At 35.7% G+C, this 11359-nt stretch overlaps 1 long non-coding RNA gene across 1 annotated transcript; it reads right to left on the bottom strand.

Annotated features, from left to right (window-relative positions):
• Positions 1 to 465: 465 nt before the first annotated feature.
• LOC143265077 (uncharacterized) lies at positions 466 to 7082 on the bottom strand. Its single transcript, XR_013039230.1, has 3 exons — positions 6911 to 7082; positions 5916 to 6269; positions 466 to 788 (listed from the first exon to the last, which is right to left on the bottom strand). It is a non-coding gene; the product is annotated as an uncharacterized LOC143265077 (long non-coding RNA).
• Positions 7083 to 11359: the final 4277 nt, after the last annotated feature.

Raw genomic sequence — 11359 nt, 5'->3', positions numbered from 1 at the left:
AAGAAAACGGAACGATGCTGCGTGTCATTCGTGAAGGAATGCGAGGAGCAGAATGGGGGACACCCTCAGCAATTGCAACGGGCGAGTTCACCCTTCATAATTTCGGTGAATAGCGCCGAGAAAATGTCCCTATAATTTCCTTAAGAATGCTCCAATGTCCTGCCGATGGTCCGAATTGATGGAATTAGGAATTTAGGAATTTGGGATACTGCAAATTTCAAAATTTCAGCATTTCACTATTTTAACTATTTAGCGTTTGCAAATGTAAGCTTATGGTACTTAAAAATTTAAGAACTTCGGGATATTAGAAGTTAGCAGTTTTGGGGATTTAGAGATGAGTACTAAATCATCTGACCAAAGAGACAATTCACCCTAATCTCTAAAAACTGATCTACCTTACACAGGAGCCAAAATACAGATACAGTAAATGCAACAAGTATTTTTATTAATTACTTTATTGTTCTCGGCATCGATCGTACACAACTGATTGTTTTGCGAGTGATTGGTTGTTAGGTGCGGCAGCGTGCGAAATCCAGTAGTCGTTGTTTTTGGTGTCTCGAGGCTGATGGATGGCGGATATCGACTGCACCGCTGCAGGGTACCGGGCGGTTTTCTCATTTCACAAGCCGAGAGGGACTTCCGGCGGAACCCAACTCCCTAGGGAGACACCGGGAATTCGCTTTAGTCCGGCCATCGAATGTCGCCAAATTTTCTCTTTGTGTAACCAATTTTCCTCATCCTCTCTCCCTCTTTCTGCAGGTATTTCCGCTACGTACGCGATAACGTTTCTACGGAATATATCAGGTACGGATTCGATTTTAATTGAAATTCTACTGCAGCTTTTGAGATCAGGAAAAATGTTCAAAAGTGGTGTTTTGATTCTTGTGAATGGTTTGGAATGAAGGTGAAATAGCTAGAGTGAGATATGAAGTTCAAATATGAAGCTAAAAGCGTTGTTAAGAAAGGATATTTTCAACTGGTTTAGTTTACTTTATTCAGCTTTTTTAAAATTCCTGAACATTCAGATTTTCGGATTTCGAAAAGTTTCAGACTAGTTTTGAATGAAACTAGTAAATCGTGAAAATTTATTTAAAAACAATGTGATCAAAAAATGAAACATGGCACACATTTCCCTTTTTTACCTGGTTCCAGCATTTTAAATAAATATACCTGGTATCAGCAGTTGCGTTTAATTGGAAGCATGTTTCATTCCCAGTAAATCACCGCTAATATTTTCAATTTCAACTTAATTGGCACACGTGTTCCGTAATTTTTAATATACAAAAGCCCGCAAATAAATTGCACAAAAGCACGACAACAAAATGGAGTAAACCATCGCTGCCATTTTCCATGGTGATTAGATACAAAAATAAATAGAAGACTCGCATCGTTTGTTCAGAAAAAAAAATCGCATTCATTAACAAATCCCGTTGTATTATTTTTCCGATTTTTGCGTATTGAATCGTTAATCCGTGCTGTTGGCATTCACAGCTTCGAACTCGTGAGCTACCATCGTTACAGCCTGAATCGACAGCTTATATCGATTTTGAGCGTGAAAGGAAAGCGTCAACAAAAATAGGTATCATCGAAAAATTGTCGAATAAAAATGGACTAAAATTGATGCTCCAATTATCTACAAAAAGATGGAATAGTCTTTGGACATAGGAGGTTCCATCATGTATCATGTTTCAGATATCAGGTTTCGAGATCCAAGTATCAGGTTTCAGGTATCATGAGTCAGGTTTTAGATATCAAGTTTCAGGTTCTGAGTATCAGGTTTCAGGTATTGAGTGTCAGGTTTGAGATATCAAGTTTCAGATCTGAATATCAGGTATCAGGTTTCAAGTATTAAGTTTCAGGTTCTGAGTATCAGGTTTCAGGTATTGAGTGTCGGGTTTCAAATATCACGTTTCAAGGTTCAAGTATCAGGTTTCAGGTATCAAGTGTCAGAATCCTTCAGAATCGCGTCAGCTACCCCCAATTTCAGGGACCTATACTAATTTTGAGACCTGTATAACAATTTTAGTATTGATAATTCCTACGAAATTCAGACAATAGAATATAGACCCTGAAGACTAGTCTACAACCCTCAACTCATATTTGGATCGAAAAAAATTATATTTGGAAAAATAATGAAGATATGCATATCTGTAGTAGTGTCAATAAAGATCTCTTAATTCCACAAAAGAAAATACTGAAAATTTATAGTGGTATATCAAATTGAAGAAAAATCTGCCCTTTCCGTAACACAGTAACCCCATCCCCCATGATTACACACGTCTATCCAAACTCAAAAGTCCCTTTATATTTTCCGCAGGCAGTGAATAACCAATTAAAAAAATAGCGCCGAAACAAAAGCGTCCTGGAAAAAGTGGAAGGAATGGAAGGTCGGAAGAAAAGGAAAAAGGGAAAAAATAGGTAGAGAACCATCTCCGTGGCGGAGAACAGATTTTCCTACGGGGAAACGATCCGTTGTCGTCCAATTTGCTGTACGAAGCCAATAGCCGTCGTCGTGTACGACGCAACCGAAAAAAAGGGACGTCCCGTGCGACAGTGTCGCGCCGTTATCCGATATTTGTGACCGAAAATGGAGGCAGGTATCGTATAAAATGACAATAAGGGCGTGCCATCCTGCACTATCGTGCTGGACATCAATAACATTCGTTACCCGCGTTACACCCTGTATATACAGGCATACATATACACGGATTACTCGGTTCCTTCCAGCGGACGAGCACACGATGTCTCTGTACAGGATATTTCATTAGATTTGGATCGATACGAAATAACAATATGGAGTCGTTACCGGCGTTTCTTCTTTCGTCATTTGTGTCGGTTCTTGGGAAACAATGTTTCTGCAGGAATCATTGATTTTTAGGAGGTGGATTTGAGGATTTGGTGGGAGATTGGGAATGTGGTGGATTAGATGGGATGTGGGACATGTGGGGATGTGGGACATGTGGGGATGTGGGACATGTGGGGATGTGGGACATGTGGGGATGTGGGACATGTGGGGATGTGGGACATGTGGGGATGTGGGACATGTGGGGATGTGGGACATGTGGGGATGTGGGACATGTGGGGATGTGGGACATGTGGGGATGTGGGACATGTGGGGATGTGGGACATGTGGGGATGTGGGACATGTGGGGATGTGGGACATGTGGGGATGTGGGACGTATGTGGATGTGGGACCTGTGGGGATATGGGACATATGGGCCATGTGGGGATCTGGGACGTATGTGGATGTGGGACCTGTAATAATATTGATGGGACATGTGGGATGTGTTACATGTGGGATGTTGGACCTATGGGGATGTGGGACATATGGAGATATGGGTACTTGGAGATCTAAGAAGTGGAAGACATTGAAATTTGTGGATCTAGGAATATGGAGGAGTAAAAATTTAAAGACGTAACATATGTGGAAATATAGATACCTCATCTTGTGATTTAGGTACCTCATCAACCACCTACTTAATCATCCCATACCCAAATTTTCACCCTGACATTTCAACTCCATATCAAACAATCTTACCAGTATTCCACCCACAAAAATACCTATAATCTTCCTAACTAATTTCCCCTTCAAACTTCCTTTGAAACACCCTATAAGATCCGGTTGTTTTTCACCTGATACGTTTACGAGTGCAATTCCTGTAGCTTGACGTCGGTGTGCGTCTTTCTCCGGTTAGGTGGACGTGTTCCGGTGTTGTGTGGAAGTCAGTAAAGAATAGCCAGCAGTGCGGGGGCGTATAAGGCCACTTTACGTAACTTATGTCGCCTTTGTTAGAGAATATCTCGTCTCGGTGCTGCAGTCGCTATAGGCTCTTCCGTTGTTCCTTGTCCAGACGTCTCCTTGATATCTTCGCCACTCTTGACCTTTCTGTCATCGTTGACATTGTCTCCCCATAATTCCTTGACATCCGTTTCTTTTCTCCAGCTCGTTATTACGTTCAGAATCTATTTTGATTAGTGGTCCATTTGGTACATGTGGTGACGCAAGTGCATATGGAGTGGGATGTCATATTGAATGTGATGTCATTTCTGAACTCCTGCTCCCCCAAATTTTGTACAACTCCCTAAATTTCCCAGTCTGAGAATTTGAAGATCCACTCTCAAACTGAAAAATCTCTTAATTCCGAAAAATAGAAAAATGACAAAATATTTAATGTGATTTGCAAGTGAAAAATCCGCGGTTTGATGGTCGAAATAAAAAACCAACCCCGAGATAAAATCAATTCCCGTCGATTACGATTTTTGCTTTCGCCAGTCTGTTCTACCCGCAAGGCAAGTGATTTTCTTTACATACTCCCACGTAATACGGTTTATGAATTGTTTTCCATCAATTTTCCCGCTTCAAAGGGGAAATTGTTTACGCATAGCAGCCTGAGCGAATGAGTTAAAGCGAAACCGTCTACCGGTTAATGGAGCGTACGAGCTTTTGATATATCGCTACTCGTAGCAATGTTCTACTGTTGTCACATAAACACATCGACTATTTGATCATTGCGTTACATTCAACATATTGTTTGTCGTATGCATTATACCTCCGGCCAATTTCGTTCTAATTTCCATGTTCTAACGTTGTTTCGGAAGAAGCCTCGGCCCCCGTGGTATTCACAATGTGGTTAGGAAATGTCTTCGGGGTCTGCCTCGGCTTTCTCAGCAGCTTAAAAGGCAGGTAAATAATCCATTTTCGCAGTCTAACGCATTTACTCGATCCGTGGTTACGTTCACTTCCTGTATACTTTCTTTCCAGATTACTGAACCCACCGAATAAAGACTCTTTCACGTAATTAACGACCTTTTGGTCCAGACAATTTTTGTACCAGCAAATTTTTACTGTACTTATAATATCCTTATGATATTAACACTACTCTATTTTTATGGGACAATTGACAAATTATTGTATACTTGACAAGTTATGGTCGAGCTTCAAGTATCAATATTATTGGTCGTATTGATAATATTGATTATATTGATGTTATTGATTATATTGATAATATTGATGTTATTTATGATATTGATAATATTAATAATATTGATAATATGGATGTTATTCATGATATTGATTATATTGATGTTATTGATTGTATTGATAATATTGATGTTATTGATGATATTGATGATATTAATAGTATTGATAATATGGATGTTATTGATGTTATTCATGATATTGATTATATTGATGTTATTGATTGTGTTGATAATATTGATGTTATTGATGATATTGATAATATTAATAATATTGATAATATGGATGTTATTAATGTTGTTCATGATATTGATTATATTGATGTTGTTGATGATAATTGATAATATTGATGTTATTGATAATATTGATGTTATTGATGATATTGATAATATTGATGATATTGATGTTATTGATGATATTGATGTTATTGATTGTATTGATAATATTGATGTTATTGATGATATTGATAATATTGATGTTATTGATGACATTGATGTTAATGATGGTATTGGTGATATTGATGTTATTGATGTTATTGATGATATTGATTATATTGATGTTATTGATGATATTGATTATATTGATGTTATTGATTGTATTGATAATATTGATGTTACTGATTGTATTGATAATTTGATGTTATTGATTGTATTGATAATATTGATGTTATTGATTGTATTGATAATATTGATGTTATTGATTGCATTGATAATATTGATGTTACTGATTGTATTGATAATATTGATAATATTGATAATATTGCTAATATTGATAATATTGATGATATTAATAACATTGATAATATTAATAATATCTACCTATTATTTGTGAAAAAAATCGAAAGTGTGTATAATATTTTTGAAGATAAAGAAGTGTAGAGAAAGTGAAAGAGGTGGAAAAAAGTAAAAGCCCTCAACGTCGAGAGTAACACTTATACCAATTATCATTGGTTATAGAGGTCGCCGTAAAAGGAAACGGCCTCACGGTGGCTTTCCACGTTCTCCATAGAAAGGTTGCTGGCCTTCTTTTTCGTCATACCCGGCCACCCCTTATTCTCGGTTTAAGAATTAAATTAACCGGCACGAAGCACGACTCTCGACGGGGAACCGACGAACAGAAAGAAGTGATCCCCCGATGTCTACTGGAGTCACGAACGAAGAACCTCTCGAGAGTGTCATGAGAGCCACACGATTCTTCCTTCTCCTCGTCGACTCTCGCGTTTCTCTCTCCCTCGTGGATCGTTGACGAAGCTAGGAAAGCAGGAGCACAAACCAGGATATTGAAATTTCTCCTGAAAGAAGTATATTTCTTGTTCAATTTCTTTGCTCGCGCGTCTTTTTTCTCGATGGCCTAGTTTAACCATCGTAGGACTCGCCTTTAAACGGAATACGAAATTATCGCACGGTAATTCAACTTTTGGTGTATTTTGTAAATTAAATACGAGAATAAATTATAAACCTTGAGGAACTTTTTTAATGGAAAGAAAAGAATTTAAACGAACACTAAATTCACGCGAAATTATTTTTTTCAAAATTTATTAATGAATATAGTCACAAAGGAAGAAAAATTTTTCCTGAATTAAAGATCCTTTATTAAAATCCGATCCAAAATATACGTTTCACAGAAGCATTGAAATTGAATAAAATTTCCAGCGCGAGAAACCCTGCGCTAATTGCAAAAAATATTACATTAACGCGTCCTAAATTTTTCTCCGTGGGGTGAAAGTTGTAGAACGAGAGTATTTCATGCGTGTGTAGTCGAACATTGTTAGTCTATAATACTATTACGCGGAAGAGTAAGTTGCTCGTTATTAGGCGAACCCTCGTTGCAGGGTTAATGTGGGGTATAATATAGAGCAAATCGGTTCTTATTACACGGGGAACGATACAGGTATGTATATTTATTTTTACCGGAAATGAGCGCGTTTCTCACCTTAACGTTCCACTATGTGTTGGTCCAGAAAATTGAATCGCTGTTCGAACTGCGGCAAAATTAAAATCGATGTAGTACCAAAATCTACTTTCTCATTCAACATTATTTCAGCTGAGAAAATTTCTTAAATAAAATTAAGTCTTCCAAATTTTTGGAATAAGTTAAATTTCTGATACAGGTGAATTTTGTAAAGAAGTTAAATTTCTGATATAAGTGAATTTTGTAAAGAAGTTAAATTTCTGATATAAGTGAATTTTGTAAAGAAGTTACATTTCTGATATAAGTGAATTTTGTAAAGAAGTTAAATTTCTGATATAAGTGAATTTTGTAAAGAAGTGAAATTTCTGATATAAGTCAAATTTCTGAATAAGTGAAACTTCTTAATAGCTGAAAATTCTGATATAAGTGAAATTTCTAAATAAGTCAAATTTCTGAATAGGTAGAATTTCTGAATAAGTGACATTTCTAAGTAAGTGAAATATTTGAAGAAATGGAATTTCTAAGTAAATAAAATTTCTGAATAAATGACATTACTAAGTAAGTGAAATATTTGAAGAAATGGAATTTCTGAATAAATGAAATTTCTAAGTAAGTGAAATTTCTGAAAAAGTGAAATTTCTAAATAAGTGAAATTTTTGAATAAGTGAAATTTCTAAATAAATGAAATTTCTACGTATGCGAAATTTTTGAAGAAGTGAAATTTCTGAAAAAGTGAAATTTCTAAATAAGTGAAATTTTTGAATAAGTGAAATTTCTAAGTGAAATTTCTGAATAAATGAAATTTCTAAGTAAGTGAAATTTCTGAATAAGTGAAATTTCTAAGTAAGTAAAATTTCCGAAATAAACGAATCATTTAACAAAAAGACCTCTCATTAATTACCGATATAATTTTACCAATTTCAATCGTAAGTCAACGAGTGAAAAATTGCCAATATAGTCCCTCTTAAAAAATGAAAATTGTGTTACCCTCAGCATAATCGATACCGAACGTGACATCCAGCTGCATATCACGAATTGAACGACGTTCCAACAAGTACCGTTTCGTACGATCATCTCTAGGTGATTACTTAAAGAAAGCGAATGCTTTTATTGGCTCGTAGAGCGTTTCCATCGTCACAAATGGTTTCGGCTAAAGTACCATTAAACGAGAGTTTCGTTGCGTTTCGTATCCGGCTACGATCTTGAAAATACAACGGACAGAGTGGATGAGAAGGAGAGGAAAGTTGTAATCCAGCAGGACAAATATAGAGTGTGATACAGGCTCGTATGCGTATCGAAGGGTACGAATGTGCCGGGTATGTTGTTCTTGGTCCGGTAATAAGAGGATTCTCTCCACACCCGTAAATAGACTAGAAAACTCTAATGAAGACGTGCCAAGAGTTTATCTTGGAAGCGGGTACAGCGACGATTGCTCGATCCCTCAGGGACGATGATTTCGCGTCGTTCGATTATCCTTTTTCTTGATACACCCCTTTCTTTATCTCTGCTGAATTTTCGCCGTCTCTCTTCGATTGCTTTAATACGGATTCGCAATCCGGTTCGAGGACGAAGACGTTCGTGACGGGCTTTAGTTTCGGATGTTGTCATTTAGGTTTTTCGGTGGTTTCTGGGGAATTTTGGAAATTTCTGAATTTGGAAAATTTAGAATTTGGGGAATTTTAAGATTTGAGGAATTTTGGGATTTGGAAAATTTTGAATTTGGGGAATTTGGAAATTTGACAATTTTTGAATTTGGAAAATTTAGAATTTGGGGAATTTTGGGATTTGGAAAATTTAGAATTTGGGGAATTTTGGGATTTGGAAAAATTTAGAATTTGGGGAATTTTGGGATTTGGGGATTTGGGATATGGAAAATTTAGAATTTGGGGAATTTTGGGATTTGGAAAAATGTAGAATTTGGGGAATTTTGGGATTTGGAAAAATGTAGAATTTGGGGAATTTTTGGATTTGCAAAATTTAGAATTTGGGGAATTTTGGGATTTGGAAAATTTAGAATTTGGGGAATTTTAGGATTTGGAAAAATTTAGAATTTGGGAAATTTTGGGATTTGGAGAATTTTGGATTTGGAAAATTTAGAATTTGGGGAATTTTGGGGATTGGGGATTTGAAGAATTTAGGGATTTGGAAAATTTAGAATTTGGAGAATTTTGGGATTTGGAAAAATTTGGAATTTGGGGAATTTTGGGATTTGGAAAAATTTAGTATCTGGGGAATTTTAGGATTTGCAAAATTTAGAATTTGGGGAATTTTGGGATTTGGAAAATTTAGAATTTGGGGAATTTTAGGATTTGGAAAAATTTAGAATTTGGGAAATTTTGGGATTTGGAGAATTTTGGATTTGGAAAATTTAGAATTTGGGGAATTTTGGGGATTGGGGATTTGAAGAATTTAGGGATTTGGAAAATTTAGAATTTGGAGAATTTTGGGATTTGGAAAAATTTGGAATTTGGGGAATTTTGGGATTTGGAAAAATTTAGTATCTGGGGAATTTTAGGATTTGCAAAATTTAGAATTTGGGGAATTTTTGGATTTGGAAAATTTAGAATTTGGGGAATTTTGTGATTTGGAAAATTTAGAACTTGGCGAATTTTGGGATTTGGAAAATTTAGAACCTGGGGAATTTTGGGATTTGGAAAATTTACAATTTGCGGAATTTTTGGATTTGGAAAATTTAGAATTTAGAAATTTAGAAATTTGGAAATTTGGAAATTTTTGAATTTGGAAAATTCAGAATTTGGAAATGGAAATTTCTTTAATTTTGGAATGTGGCAACTTGGAAATTTCTGAGTTTTTGAAATTTTAAAAATTTTTGAATTGGAAAATTTGGAAATAATGCATTATTGTATAAAATACAACATGTATAACATTCAAGATCAAATTGAAATATAATTTTTTAATTATACAATCTACCATTAAAAGTTTCTTTATCAAGAATGTATTCATGAAAATAGAGGTCATCAGAAGAAAGAAATAAAAAAATGGAAACAATAAAGAAAAATGTAACAAACGTACGTCGACAAATTGATATCGTTGCAAGTTTGATTTATTCCTCTGACGAATGCGTTGTAAGATAAAAGACAGATTTGAGCGTTGTAAGGTAAAATAATTTTCTTTGATGAATTTTGAAGCGGTTATAAATCACACGTCCTGGATGATAAATGCGAAAATAGCGAAATTTCAGGCAGAATTCCGTCTCTTGTTTCCGATCTGCTGCGAATCGAATACGGAATTAGTGTCCACAATTACTGTTCGAAATGTCGTGTAATTTATGGAAAGCATGAATCGTATCGCTCGCATTTATAACACATGGAAATCAGCGAGCTTTTAGGCCGGCATGGATCTGCAAAATACAATCGCATATCAATGCACGTTTATCATGAAAACAGTGGGTTAAACGGAAACCAGGCGGCCGATATATTCCTGACAAATTATCTTCTGATTTCGATTGCTCGAATAATCGCGAAATTTTCTTCGGGCCTGCGCTGTCCTCAAATAACCAATCATTTACTCGATTGAAACGCGTTTCTCATCCAAACGGAAAACTGAAATCGTTCGCATGAATTTAATACGATCGTTCCTGTAAATAGCGTGCTATAAATGCTGTCCGCAGCAAATCGCTCTATTACTTTCTCTAAAAGTAATTTATCTCAGATCCGTGTTTCTGTAGCCTCGTATGATGGAATATTTATACGTCGAATATTTCTCGTATTATTTTCCTCTTGCGCGCAGATGGATTATTTTATTTAATTTCAAATTACATTTTTTCATTTTTTTTAAATGGTAACTTTGTACTGTTATATTATTTAAAATGATAATTTCGCGTCTTATTATTCGTTTTATAATTTTATTATATTATTTCGTTTATTATGCAGCTTTGCATTATGCAATTTAGTACTAAATTTATTACATGATTCATTATGTAATCCAGTAAACAATTATATGATTCATTAGGCGATTCATTATGCAATACATTTCATAATTGATTAATTAGTTAACATAATCAATCGTGTTGTATTATACAAAAGTAGATGTTAAGAAAACATATGAAGAAATTAAGAGGTCATGCATCCGTTGCGGTATACATGTAACATGTGCGTCAGACGCATTTATTATCTGCTATAATATCAACGGAAAAATAAAATCTCTTATAGGTATTTAGCGCTTCTTAGCTACTGATGTCAATCCACGAGTTGGCGCGCGAAGTTGACGTCGTCAGAACTATGGGTGCGTCATGAGTCCGATGAGAGTGCGTCACAAGTGCGTCATGATTGCATCAAGAGTGAATCATGAGTGCGTCACAAGTACGTCAAGAGTGCGTCACAAGTGCGTCATGAATGCGCCAAGTGTGTCACGAATGCGTCATAAGTGCGTCATGGCTGACACGCCAACTCGTGAGACGTCTGTAAATTATTAGGTTCAAATTGAAAATTTATGCGTGACAAAAATATG

The sequence above is a fragment of the Megachile rotundata genome, chromosome 8 (assembly GCF_050947335.1).
Source record: "Megachile rotundata isolate GNS110a chromosome 8, iyMegRotu1, whole genome shotgun sequence".
NCBI lineage: Eukaryota > Metazoa > Arthropoda > Insecta > Hymenoptera > Megachilidae > Megachile > Megachile rotundata.
This window is presented reverse-complemented; position numbering and strand designations above follow the sequence as displayed.